This window comes from Thunnus albacares, chromosome 11 (genome assembly GCF_914725855.1).
Source record: "Thunnus albacares chromosome 11, fThuAlb1.1, whole genome shotgun sequence".
NCBI lineage: Eukaryota > Metazoa > Chordata > Actinopteri > Scombriformes > Scombridae > Thunnus > Thunnus albacares.
In genome coordinates, this window is record NC_058116.1 from 15,186,663 (window position 1) to 15,201,282 (window position 14,620).

The 14,620-nt window shown below is 40.6% G+C and overlaps 1 long non-coding RNA gene across 2 annotated transcripts in view; it reads left to right on the forward strand.

Annotated features, from left to right (window-relative positions):
- LOC122992839 overlaps positions 1-14,620 on the forward strand; it is a 92,915-nt gene that overhangs the window by 20,133 nt on the left and 58,162 nt on the right. For both annotated transcript variants that reach the window (XR_006406152.1, XR_006406151.1), the window contains exon 3: positions 2,639-2,706. This is a non-coding gene — a long non-coding RNA (uncharacterized LOC122992839). The remainder of the gene's footprint in view (positions 1-2,638; positions 2,707-14,620) is intronic.

A 14,620-nucleotide genomic window follows, 5' to 3' on the forward strand; every position in this document is an offset into this window, starting at 1 on the left:
GCCGCACAAAATTTGAAACTTAAAAAATGGCATAGTAATGTATTTGCATAATATAACAATGAGTCCCACTCAACAAATTTATTAGTCTAGATTCTGAAAAAGCCATGGCAAAGCAACTTGCATACTATAATTGGCATCTTGTGGTTTGCTTTCCTGAGGAGAAAGTGAATTTTATATGCTTTTATAATAAATAGCATATTTAAGCACCCAGGAAATCATTGCGAGACATCCATCCTACATCGTTTCATTTATTCTAGTGTGTTTAATTAAAGCCAGGAAACTACATGCAATTTGTGTCTGAACAGTGTCTAATGTCTGAGACTGGTTATTAGATATTAAATTGATGCATAATTCAGGCAATTAAGAAAGTAATCACACAAAGTAATGTAATGGAAGTTAATTATTACTGCATAAGCAAACAGTTCATCAATGCTAGTTAATGCTGTGACTGCATCCCTAATATGCTCACCAAGCACGGAAATTCCTCTCCCTCAATGTTTTGATGTGCTGATTAAACATTGTAGAGGCAGATTAGTGAAGAAAGGAAGCAGGGCCTTCTCACCTCTGCTGTTCCTGAGCGGCAGGGTTCAGTGTGTTGTCGCAGCGGGGGTGGGGGGTGGGTATGTGTGTGTGTGTGTGTGTGTGTGTGGGGGGGGGGGGGGGGGGGGGGGAGTGTCTACACTCAGCGCCTCTTCAAGCGCCAAAAATGACGAGGAAGGTTGTTCCAGTGCAGCCAAGTCCATTCTACACTCATGTCACAGGTAGCGTGACTGGCTGCCAACTCCTACAACTCCCCCCCCGCCCACCCCCACCCTCAACATCTCCAAGTCTTTACTATTGTTTTTCACTCTATCTATCTATCTATCTATCTATCTATCTATCTATCTATCTATCTATCTATCTATCTATCTATCTATCTCTATTGTAACTCTGTGTATCGGTTGTTGCTCAGAAAAAAATAAAAAAAGCTCAGTCGCAGCACAGCGTTTTCCTCTGTGGACCCAAAATCACGTAAAAAACCAACAATTTGGCACCCAGACACACTCTCTCTCTCTCTTTTGAAGACATCCGATAAAACAAGACCTTCCAGCCTCGGGTTGTTTTCCTGAGTAAACATCCGTGTCACAGTTGACCTTTCCCGGGGTCAGGCTGCTTTTATATTGGCTGACATGTTTCCAACTTAATAGAACTGTTTAGCGCAGATCCCCCAGGGCCCCTATATTTATTAAGCTGCAATGAGTTGCATCTGTCTGGTTGAATCAAGAGGACCAATCAGCTGAGGTCAGACACATAGTAACAGAGATATATAGACATGTAAGCTACACACAAACACATGCTTAATGTGGGCGCGCACACACCCACAGATGCAGACGTCTGCAGGTTCGCAGCACATAGAGAAACTGTTGTCTTCCAATTTGCAGCTAATTATGTTCGCTTATTTTCTGCTCTTAAATGATTATTGTGTTCATTTCAGCCCCTTGTTGTATTAGTATATGCTTAGTCTGGAGTAGTATACGTAGTAGTATACTGTATGTCAGGGATTGTTAGAGGCAGAGCAGCATGTGGTCTAGTTTGACACTCTTTTGTCTTGTTTTCTAAGCAGTTTTCTGAGGTGTATTGATTTATCTTTGTTCAGCCATTGTACAACATCCCATAATGCCGGTCATTTTCTTAGACTGATTTTAAGCCCCTGTCTGGTAATCAGGGATAATTGTCAATTATCACAAGGAACCATCAGATCAATTACTGCAAAATCAATGCAGCCACTTGGCTTGCGCTGGCTCCTTTCTTTCAGCAGAACTACACCTGGAATGATAAAACAGCTCGTAAATCTGAAGATGCATAAAAAAAAACAAAAAAAAAAAACATCTAAAATATGAGGGTTTTTTTAGGATTGTTTTGTTTTGCTGGAGAATCATGGCAGGGTAGTGTTTTACAGTCATGTTTCTGAAATAGCGAGGCACCAGATGCACATCTCGTTGCTGTTGTTTTATAACACCTAATGGAGACAAAACTATTGTTACCTCTTAAACTGAAGGCTGCGTATTATATCTTTTTCCTTTTTATGAGCGAGCTGGAGAGAGCCTCTATTCCTGGTGGGTGAGATGACTTTTGTGATGAAAGTTAATGTCGGGGAGTCCTGATGTCCTTATTTTCCTCTCAGAGACAAGATTCCACTTTCACCTCATGAAGGAAAGATGCCATCCGCTGAATGGCTTTCTCCGTGTATGGAAACAAATGTGCTGCTGTAATGGAATAGCCCGGTCAGCAGCCTAATGTATTATCTCCTCCTCAACGTATTTATTTACACTCAACTACTCCACAAATTGTCTTGTCATCTTAATGGGTGAGGATTAATCTGTTGCCATGCAGGCTTAGGTGAATGAAAGAGATCGACTTTTTTGCCAAACTTTGTGGCCCTGTAGGGCAAGTTAACGCTTTAATGTCCGTGCTTTGAGATGCTATACAGTGAGATTTTCACTGTTTTTCTTGTTTCTATGTGATAAATACAAATTAAACTTAATGTAATTAAACATAAACAGGCTTTTATGTATTAAATTATAATTAACACCTAATAATGAGTGAAAGGCTTGCACTATATGGACTTCACACTTTCCCCTTTTCCTTATAACCATAGAGTATCTTGTTCAAGGACAAACCTTACGTTTCACCACAGAGGAAGGACATGCTATATCAAGACAAATGGTAAGGTCATCATTAAATCTATTGTAGTATCTGTAATGCTTAATATAGAGTATATTGTGTCTACATATTAGATATTGAATCGTTGTTTAAGATGGGTGCCAGAATCATGTTGTCCATTTCGATATATGTCAATTGTACTATAATCATTTTCAGTGAATCTAGCAGAGATTGTCATTTACCCAGTGTCCAAACTGCTCATATTTCATCCCCACCTGAAAGAGACTGCCATTGAATATAATCACATACACACCTACTGCATCAGACCAAGAGAAAACAGAGTGTGCACTTTGTGCACAGCTATTTATATCAATAAGTCCCGTGCTGAGAGGCACAAAATGAGCGTTTAAGCTGCAGGGCCCAGAGAGCTCAGTAGCAGGTGGGCAGGCTGCTTTGAGGTGCCTGGGCGGAGGGGGTGTTCGCTCTTTTACAGGTGTTGCCCATCTCACTGTGCATCCACGGCTCTGGGAAGGTTTAGGTTTGGGAGGGAGTAGGACAGCTGGAGCAGCAGGCATTGGGGAGACAGAGAAAGAGCCTCCTCACTGTCGGGGCCTCCGCAGGTCAGTGCCTCTACCCAAAGGGACGGCGGAGCGAAACGCCATCAATTCACAAACAAAGGAGCCACTTCACCCGCCACAAAGGAAACATATGTGATAGAGCTGACTCTCGAGCCGCAGCTCACTTTAACATGTCAGCCGCTCCTAATTAGCTTTGTTAACTCCCTCTGCTGTCTGCCCAACTGAGGCCTCTCCCACTCACATGTGGGCTTTGTGTTTACAAGGGCAAATGCTTGGACTCGCTCCCAAAACAGACATTTTCCTTTTAACTTGAAATGCTAGCTTGTTTAATCGTTCCTAAAATGAGAATGATCTACACTTGAAGACCACCCCCCCAACAATTGCCCTATTATAGATGGAACATATCGACACTGTAGTGATTTATTGATTTCTGTAGTGCAAACAACCAAAACCTTACAGCCCTTTTTAAGGTTTTGGAAGGTTTTGCCACAGAGCTTTACTTGGCGTTTTATCCATTGTGTGTGCACATGTGTGTCTGGGACAACTTGTTTTAGATGAAAACAGCTGCCCCTCAATCTTTATCGGGATGTTTGGGAGTCATTACTGGCCAGCCTTCAGACTGTGGTCTGCCATGCATTACATGTTGCCATCCACACTGAGCCTCATGTGACCCCTGCTGCTTACCCACTGGCAGTGCAATTTAACCAGGCTGATGACATGCAGCATGACATCCCTTGGAGAAGCGTCCTACTCGCAGCCTTATTGGGGGGGGGTTTGGTCAGAGGGGGGGATGTGTGAACTGCAGGATCCCTCGCTGACCTCGTGGAGCACCGCTCAAATTGGTCTGTTTTCACTGCGTGATTCAGGAGGAGTGTGTTTGTTTTGTGTAATTTTTCATGATATTAAAACAACACGTAGCACATATCCTTTAAATGCTTGACTTGTGAAGGCAGGAAGGAACTAAACCAGAAACTTCCTCAACTTAGTGAAATGAAGAGGGTTTCTTGTATACATACAGAGGATCGTGCTGTGAAGGAATATCATTATCATAAGTCAACCTCAGTTAGAATTCATCCATAACTGGATGTCTCTGGCCTGAACACTAGGTGGGTCTGACAACTGATACGGCTGAAATATTTATAGCCTTCTTGATGTTTACGATTTGCTCCACTCCCAACAGTGTAGTGGATTTTTTTTTAAGGATTTGATGGAAAAATACCATGCAGTAAGCTTTGATGTATTCATACACACTTCCATGAACGCTGCAGTACAGTAAGTGGATTTCAATTGGACTAATATTTAACTAAGGCATGTGAAATTCAGCCTCTGGCCCTGCTGGCTGCCAGACAAGTCCAGCACTTGAGAAGCACCCGGCCCAGAGCTGTGTGACTGCTGCTGACTGAGTGTCATGATCCCAAGATCTCTGCTTTCTCTTTGACAGGAGGGTTTGAAATTCTTGGGTTAAAAGTTCTTTGAGATTATATCTCAGAAGGCTTTTGTGATGATGGTTCATGACAGGTATTGCTTTCAAGTGGGTGAAGGAATTCTGCTGAATGCCGTTACTGCAGAAAACTTCAAAGAATTGCATCAATGTAACATACAAATATGAATTCATAACTAAAGACAATAGTTGTTTTTATTTCTACACGCTCTGATTGCATTTGTTGAGTGAAATTGAGGTTTATTTTTTCTTAAACTGTTTTCAGACTATACTCAATAAAATCTCCACTTACATTACAGTAGCAATAAATGTCAGGACATTCAAGATGCATTTGTCCTCTCTGAAATAATGATTGTTTAGCTCTAAAAGAATGACTCACAAAATCAGCTGTTATCCAAGTGCATACAGGAGTAAAAAGGATATCACTGTGACCTTATTTACCATGACTATATTTAGCTTGTCATTTACATTATGTAGGTGCTGGTGTAAGCTTACATAAATATGTATATATTACATAACACAGTAATGAGTCATATTGCCTTTACAGAGAAGCCAAAGGTCAATATAGTAAAAATAATTCCCATTATTTACAATTAATTTAAAATAACAGTTTAAATGTACTAGCTGAGGATTTGTTTAAGCTTGCTCTTCCTGCAGTCCACCCATTTTTTAAAGAGTAAGAATAAGAATATTTACGAAGCAAATGTGTATCAAAATATGGCATTATTCCCTGATAGGTGAAGCATACATACTTTGACATGCCTCAGCAACTCAATGTATTCTACACACTCACTGCCAGCCATGACAGCAGACTCCTTTTTGTTCTTTTTCTCCTCTTTCCTGAACACTTAGAATAAAAATCACAAGTACTGTTGTGGAGGAATACCAAGGTAACAGTCTGGAGATGTCTGGCCAAAAGGGATTTGTCCCTCTAGGTACAAGGTAGGGAACGGTATGCCCTGCTATTTTGCATTTCTGAATTGCTTAGCTGCCCAAGCATGCGTTATGTGGGCCGGGCTCTTGAAGTGTGTCATAGCATCATATGACCGCTGTACGAGAGGCTTGCTGTTGGACTTTACCCAACAAATATGGATTATGTTAAAGTGGGCTGTGAATTGACGAGGATATGCTAATATGTCCCAGATGGGTATGTGAGAAGCGGACGGCGGGGACATGCAGACAGTATATGGCAGAGGCAGTGTTTGGCAGGTCCATCATTCCGTCATTAAAGGCCACATTATTACTTACAACAAGGCTTGCATGACAATTGCTGGAATAAATGCAGTCCCTCTGAGAGTAGCCTGGTGTGTCCTTCAGTTTCTCTTTGCTTTTCCTTTTTTTTTGTTTTGTTTTCTTCATCCTTTGTAAATCTGTTCTCAGCTGCTGATGCTGTGGATCTCTGTGCCGTGTAAGAGGGTTTGTGCTTACCTTGTTCAAACATCAATGAGACAGGCTATTACTAGCTAAAGCCATTCATTAATATAATGAGATGGTTTTTCTTTAATTGATAACCGATCGGTGTTGATGAGACATTATGCACTTGTGGATACAGTGTTTTGCAGCATTTTTCCTAAGTTGAACTGAAGCACCTGCATATTTGTTTTAGAGAGGCAGGAGTCCTATGGAGCTATTATTCTGTTGTACCACTGGGCTACCAATGAGCTGTCCCCTCTGCATTATTATTGAACTAAGGTATTATGTTTTCAGCTGCACAAGCAGAAAGATAATGGTGGCTTATGTGTAAGTGTGCATTTGGGACAGCCTTTGTCCTTTTGATATAAACAGCCATATAAATGACAGGATTAAAGAAAATAGCTAAATGATGCGAACAGTATTTCACCTTTGCTGAGACTGTTATAATACTTATTATGATATAATAAAAAAAACTAATAAGCAGTACTTTACAGAGTGATAAAAGTATATGTCAGCTTACTTAAGTGACAGACATTATATATAAACTTCCATGTAGAGGTGACATTGTTAATGGATTAATAGATAGAAAAGCAGTCGATTAGTTGATTAATCTTCTGTAGTTGAAAATAATAATGACCTAAATGATTCATCAATTAGGGGTTTTCATTGGGTCCAACTTCTCAAATGTAAATATTTCCTGGTTTTCTTTAGTCTTAGTCAGCAAACTGAATATCTTTGGGTTTTAGCTTGTTAGTCAGATAAAACAAGTAGTTGAAGACAACTAGGGCAGATGAACATTTAGACTAAAATTAATTAAGAAAATAATCAGCAGATTAATTGAGAATTAAATAATTAGTTAGTTTCACTTTTACTTCTGTGTATGTTCTGTTCATATGCATTTGTTGACAAAATATAGTAAGATTTCTTCATTGATTCAGTCAGTGTAAAGATGTACTTTGGTATGGAGCAAATGACTACTGACACCACATCCAAGCACATCAAGGATTATCATCACAAAAATGACAGAATTAAAGATGTCAAGATTGGCTTTGAACCTCCCTCTGGAGACGTAGCTGGGTGGGTAGAGAACGAGGGGGTGGGGAGGGGTGTTAACATTTGTTATAGACTTCTACATGCTGTATTTGCTGGGGGCATTGTTAGCACACACCGCCTCCAGCCCAGGATTTAGGCAGGCCCCCAGCAGATGCAGACTGCCCTGTACACACACACACACACACACACACACACACACAAAGACACACACAGACACACATACATGCTCCCCTAACACTGCTACCCCACCCCTGGAAGTGGAAGAATAGATGCCCTGGGGCAATTCAGCTAGTGTGGATCAGTTCAGATGAGGCACATTAAGTGGCTAGTGATAAATTTGGCATGACAATTGCAAACACCATCGCTTTTGTCTGTAATTAATTCCAGTGGTGCCTGAGGCCTTCCCTGTGTTGCTACTGGTGTGGGCCAGCAGTGCTTTCCTAACGAGGGCACATTACAGCCAGGATTATAGCCCAGATAAAGGTGCTCTTAGCAGGAGGTTAGTGAGATGTATTTCTGTGGTGTTGAGGTAGGTGAAAATCTGGAAACCATTTCTAGAACGCCTGATGCAGGAACATACAAAATAAGACCGTTTTAAGAACAAAGAACTAAACAAGGCTCGTATTTATTTCGACTGTTTAGATTATTTACCATCAAGTTTATACACAGTATCTTAAAAAAACAGCCTTGCAGTAATTACATTCACTGATACCATACATAATAATAAGAGGTAAACAAATACAGTCATTTAAAACCCAGCTGAAGACAGCATGAGTCTAATCAGGAATGATGTGCAGTACAGTAATCAAAGTTTCACAATACTGGTTTAGAAATTTAGTAGGGGGGGGGTATATCGTGGTGGCTGAAGTGATGAATTGGCACAGAGCAGTGGAAATTATGAGCCCACAGATTGCACCTTTAATATTTGGTCCAATGGGTCCAACAACTCTGTTATTCTCATTCGCTGGTAATACGGAGGCATTAATTAACGGCTTGTACTTCTGAGTAGTTTTATTACGGCTAATGTCCCTCATTAAGTGAAATATAGTTACTCAAGGACATAAAAGAATCCCTCAGCAGCGCCATTAATCTTGATTTCACTTGTGAGAGTACTTGGATATCTTGTGTAACTTGCTCTGTAATGTGGTATCTCTGGCTCTGGCAGTCTCATGTGTTTACCACCTCCTCTGTAGCCTCCAGCAGGGAAAAGCTGAACACACCACCAATCTGTGTCATTACTCTGTCATTGCATCAAATCACATGATTAGCTTCATGGGGCAGTGGAGGAGGCCTGCTTGGTGCGGCTGGCTGTTGCAGTCCCCGGGTAATGGTCCGGTGGCACTGTGATGGAGGGTTGTGTGTTGTCCTCCATGCAGGGCCAAGGATGCACCATCATTCAGCCTGCCGGAGATGGCCTCAGGGTGAATCGTGTTCTTTACTGCTCAGCCCTCTCACTTACTGTATGTTTGAGTGTAGCACTGCAGTTTCCTTCTAGAAAATATTGCTTATTGGTATCAGTTCTTTTCTTGGACAGGCTATCATAAACATGGGAAGTGAGTCATTTGGAAATAGGCGATATTGTGAATCATTTGTCTTATGCCAAGCTTGGATCTTTCACAGATGTGTGTAGAAAGACAGGAATCTTTACATTGGGTGTTAAAAAAAATTACCAAACCATTAAATGGGATAAGGGGTAGCCTATGTAGGAGTACCTAACAGCGCTGGGTGCCTCTGTGGAAGGCCAATCCGACAGTTTGTCGATGCAGCCTTTTATAATGCAAAGGCTTATAATTATCTCACGCTCGCTCATTTCACACTGACATATCGCTTTCCTAAATGTCAGTAGGAACAGCCAGTGCACTTCTCTTTCCCCAGCTCAGGAGAGCCCTCTCTGCACCCTGCACACAGCCATGATGATGGCAGTGCTTTAGCCCTGAACGTGTAGCCCCCCGCCGGGGGAATAGCGGTTCAGGCATCACCGATCGTTGACCTGGCTATTGTTGTTTGTGATACTTACTGGTAAACTTTTGCAATCAATACAACATCAGCCAGCAGAGCCCCAGGGAATGAAAACCTGAAACAGCGCACTTAATCTTGGAGTCGGCCCCTGCTCCCTGCTCTGCCGCTAAACTAGGTAGTTGGCCTACTTGATGCGGCATTATTGCCGCAGAGGTCAGATGTGAGCTGTCTTGCACAGCGCCTGATGAATGGCTGTTTTTGATAAAGCGCCTCTCCCATCCAACAAGAGACATTTAATAATGATGGACCATAACTGCACACAAAAAAATCCTTGTAGAAGAAAGAAAAAAAATCCCTCCTGCCTGCCTTTCCCCCATCTCAGACAGTGAGCAGCTAGCCATACTCAGTGCACATCTAGGCTTTCATACAAAGAAACCACAGCACTGTGGGGTTTACAATTACTGCACAATGTAATTTGCCGACAGGTACACACAGGTAGGCAACAGAATTACATGTAATGTCTTATTTATACTCTTTCATGATTATAAAAAATGTCCTTTAAAATACAGTGAATTACTGTATATAGTCAAACAATAAATAATGAACTACACTAATAAATAATCTACACCTTTACTGAACATTTTGATGACTTTGTATTGCCCAGATGGTTCCTTTGAGCATGATGCCCATATATAATGAATGGAAACTGTGGGTTTACATTGACATGGCACAGTAAAGGCTCATGCACGTTTTTTTTTACATTGGAAAGTATTCACAAAGGTAACAGTGTTAAATGGTAGCATTATGTCCACAGTAATGCAATTTAGCATCCACTCAGACTGCAGAACCCTCCTCTCAACACCTATCTCTGGAGGCGCCCATAAGATAATTGAATGTCTTTTAAACTGCGGATGATCATTTAACTAGCTCAGTGGTCAAGGCAACAGCCAGCAATTTTGCAATCTGCCATTGTGATGAGCAATCAAATCAACATGTATTTAGTTTAAGTGGCTCTAAATAAAATGCACGCCTTTTAAATGAGCATAGTTATGAAAGTATACGGTGAAATTAAATGCCATTCTCCAGAAAACAAAGCCCAGAGCGCTGTGACAGTTTTGACATAGACAATGCCTTTAGTGACAGGAATAACAAATTAATTGGAACCATAACACATTCTCTCTAAAGGTGAGGTAAACACACCTGACTGTATATTTTTCACCATCAGTTAAATCTCAATTGGATCTAAAAATAAACCCCAAGACATTGAACAGTTTAATGGATTTTGACGTCTCTGCATTATGCTGTCACTCCAGTATAAATGAATCATAACTTTGCTCTGCACCAAGGAATTACCATGCATTTTGAGAAAATGCATTGTGCGCCAAGCTGTGAATTATGATGCGAGATCAAAATAAATGTGTAATGGCTTTGGAGATGCCCAGAATAATTTATTGGGTGGAGATAGTTCCATATTGAAAAGAGAGCCTAAGTGGGATACAGAAGCTCTGTGCACTGACACTGCCCTGAATGTGTTTGAATTCTGAAATGTCAGCGTTAGATAGGCAAAGAATCTAGCCTGTTTACTGAAGCTTGGTAAATGAGGGCTTCATTTGGGATGCAGCAGTATTCAATTATATGGTTATTTATTGATCAGAAACAATATATGTCTGTCTGCAGCATGTAAAGATGAATTCAGAGGATAAAAATAAAGTGTCAGGGAAATTGGCCGATGAAGGATTGCATTTGATCTGGGTGGGAATTCAAGAATGGAGACAGAATACCCCAGTGTTAAAAAAATGGGCCAGAAGTGTATTTGCAATTAAAGTTTTCCACAAAGAACTGTCAAGTGGGATTTAAAATAAGAAAGAAAAAATACTGAAATACACTTGTGAAAAAAATAAGTTTCTGAAATGAGTTGGAAAAAAAATCCTATCGATTGTCACCCATGTTTTTCTTGTTAATAACAGAAGTAATAATTAACAAGAACAAAAAAAGTTGATGTAACTGAAGCAAAAATGCTATTTTGGGTTGGGTTTAGGTTATTTTTTATGCATTGGTGTGACAATTGTTTTATCACTAACTACTGTTAGCGTGACTACAGCTGTTTTGCTAATAGCCAAAAACCTCCTGTCACTAAACTCCGCAAACACGTTAGCCAACTTTTGACCAGAATTGAAACAATCTCAGCAGAAATTTAATCAGCAACTATTTTGATATCAATTAATTGTTTAAGTGTCCAGCAAAAGTGCATCATTATCTGGTCCCAGCTTCTCAGTTGTGAGGATATTCTGTGTTTTGTATCATTGTTTACTGAATATCTTTGGATTTTGGACTGTTGGTCAGACAGAACAAGAAATTCTCTTCTTCTTCTTGTGTTTTAGGAAATTGTGACAGTATTTCACTATTTTCAGAAATTTAATAGACCTACAGAAGCGTAATGCATTCACTTGAGAAAAATTTTTCCCTGTTTTTCTGAGTTAACGAGTTAATTATCTCAGAATTCTGAGAAAAGTTTTCATGAAAAAAAAATTCTGCTCTGTTTTTCTGAATTAATGAGATACCTCAAAATCCCAAGAGAAGCTCTCATTTCTACTTGAGAGCTTGATTTCATGGAAGCAAACATGCCCCGCTTGTTTAGTTTAATCCAGTTTTATTTTGGTTTTGGTTTGAAACATTGGGAGATACTCGTGTCTTTAAGTAATATAGATGGTATTGTTATTATTTGACTTTGTGCAGGCACCTCAGGACAGACAAAAATGTTTCATTAAAGCCCAAAAATAGAACAAACACACCAGACTGCCCACAGAGCTACAGTAAGAGGTTGTTTTTGTTTGCATTTTCCACAAACGGGTACAGTGGGATGACTCGACTTTAGTACTGTTAGAGAGAACATCTGGACCAGTGATCTTTAGGATTTATCTGATAACCTATTGGCAAAATAAAACTTACTACAGGTCAAACATGAGGAAAAAAGCACAATGCACAATGTTCATAAAAGAAAACAGAAAGAACATGAAAGAAAATGCATGTATCTATCTTTCAGGACCTTCGCCTTGCTCAGAGGCCGTCCTTACCGTAATTACACTACTTTAGGTGCAACGAAGTTCAGACGGCGGCTGGCTTGACCACAGTTTGGCACTCGGCGGCTCATGTTACCACAGTCTGGATTTTGAGGTAGCCTATCTCGTTAATTCAGAAAAACAGAGCAGATTTTTTTCCATGAAAACTTTTCTCAGAATTCTGAGATAATTATCTCGTTAATTCAGATAAACAGGACAATTTCTTTCTCAAGTGAAAGCATCACACTTTCATATAGACCAAACGATTAATCGAGAAAATAATTGGCAGATAAATTGTTAGTTGTAGCCCTACATTTGACCCTACTACGACTACTACTAATAATATTGATGATAATAAAACCTAAAATAAAAAAGCTGCCTTCACCCTGTGATGGTCATCTTTCACTGTCTTTTCCACTGGGCTGTCCCAGAGCTTTTTTGTAGAATAAAGTGTGAAACTTTACATCTTCTGCCCCTCTGTTAGCTCATTTACAGGGCTCAGCTGAAGTGTGCTGGGGTGTGTGATGCACCAGCGCACTCACTTTACATCCCCACTGTAAACACTGTCTATTATATTATTCACAACAGTGTCCTCCAGAGAGATGGATCCCGGTGAGACCCCTCTGAATATGGAACACCAGCTATTGTGCTTACCTGCTGCCCCATATCAGCGTGGCCCACAGTGGCCCTTAGATGGTTCTCGTTCAGATCTCTTTAGCTGGGCTGGAGGGTAATCCCTGGGCAGCCGGGGCTTCTCTGTTGTCTCCTGGTTGTTTTCTGTGTAGTTCATAAATTATAGATGGGCCATGTCGAGGGCCATCATGCTGCCTGATCCCTGTCTGTGCTGACAGCTGTATGATGCGCACTGAGTGCAGCAGATTGGGAGCTCAGAGTTTCATCAATAAATATCACTCTGACCCTCACACTTGGCCTCGTGTCAGCGGTCAAGGTAATGGCTTTTTATTATCGTGAAGGGCAGCCCAGCGTGGGGTAGTCTTAAGGTTGCTCGTCCATCTCAGGTCTGGAGACGCAAAGACAGACAGAGAGGGAGAGAGAGAGAGAGAGAGAGAGAGAGAGAGAGAGGGGAGAAGAGTAGCTGGCCTAAAGTTTAAATGGACTGGGCTGTTATTATGTGAAGCTTGAGGATGAGTGTGAATGTGTTGTGTGTTTGACAGTGAACAGCAGGGAGCTTTTGTGTGGTGCTCCAGAGGAAGTAGTGATTTTCATGGACACATTATTGGATTAAATTAACCTTATTAACCAGCTGTGATGAATTCTATTGAGCTTACAGCTTCACAGAGATCTCCAAAGAAATTGTGTGAGTGTGTAAAAGTGTGCGGCTGTTTCTATCTCTGTGTGTTTGTGTTTGATTGCGGAGCCCATCTGTGTGTGTGTGTGTGTGTGTGTGTATGTGTGTGTTAGCTGATGGTTAGCTCTAACTGCCTGGCTCATAGATGACAGGGCTTGAAATGCCATGATTGTGTACTGAAAGCTCAGGCAGCTGTACATGCTGCATGATGTCTTCAGAATACAGGTTTTTAGACAAAACAATATAGAACAGAACAGCATTTTGTCTAAAGTTCATTCATCAAAAAGCTGCATATTTTGAAAAGGGTAAAAGCCCCACACAACCCTGTCAGGGAAGCGCAAAGGCTAGATACTATAGATTACTTTAATCCCCTGCCAGATATAAAAAGGATAATTACATATTTGTGGTGGAGGCTGTGTGGTGAAAAAATCAATACAGCCTTTTTTTGTATGACACTTCATTAGTGTGAAAAAATCTTGAAGCTGAGAAGAACTGCACTGCAATTAAATGGTTCTGCTACCTTAGACTTTGTAATGGCTCTATATTATTATCCAGTTTATTTGAAATAGTGGTTGCACTTGTGGAGTAATTGGAAACCATTGATTATGTACTTTTATGTCTACACTCTTGCACATCATTATGGAGAGAAGCAATAGTTAGTTAGCCTCTCTAATGAAGCACTAATTGCACTAAGTAGGTTAAGATGTTAGTCAAACTGCACTCAACTGAAATCACAGCACAAAGACTTCCAATTAATCTGCATATGCTGACTAGCAGATGTTGTTGTGGATTGCATATCTTGCAGATTTTATTTGCTTTGTGTCTGGTCCTGTTGCGCAAATAGAAATTGTGTTTGTATCAGTCCATTGGCAGCAGATGAAATTGATTGGAAAGAGGCGAAATAAGGGGCGGTGGAGGGAAAAAAATCTAAGGTGATGGAATATAAAGTGGCCACTTTGCTGCTGTTTTCAAAAGGAGGACCATTTGTAACGTGGGTTCCCTCCTGATAATGTCAGCGGTGTAACACTGGCTGGTAATTGTACAGGAATGTCTGTTAACTCTTACCACTGTGTTAACATTTATTTAAGAGTGTGAAGACCTTGCACTTAGTTTAGCCCCTGACATAACTCCAATGTGTCCACTTGTAACGTATATAATACGTTAG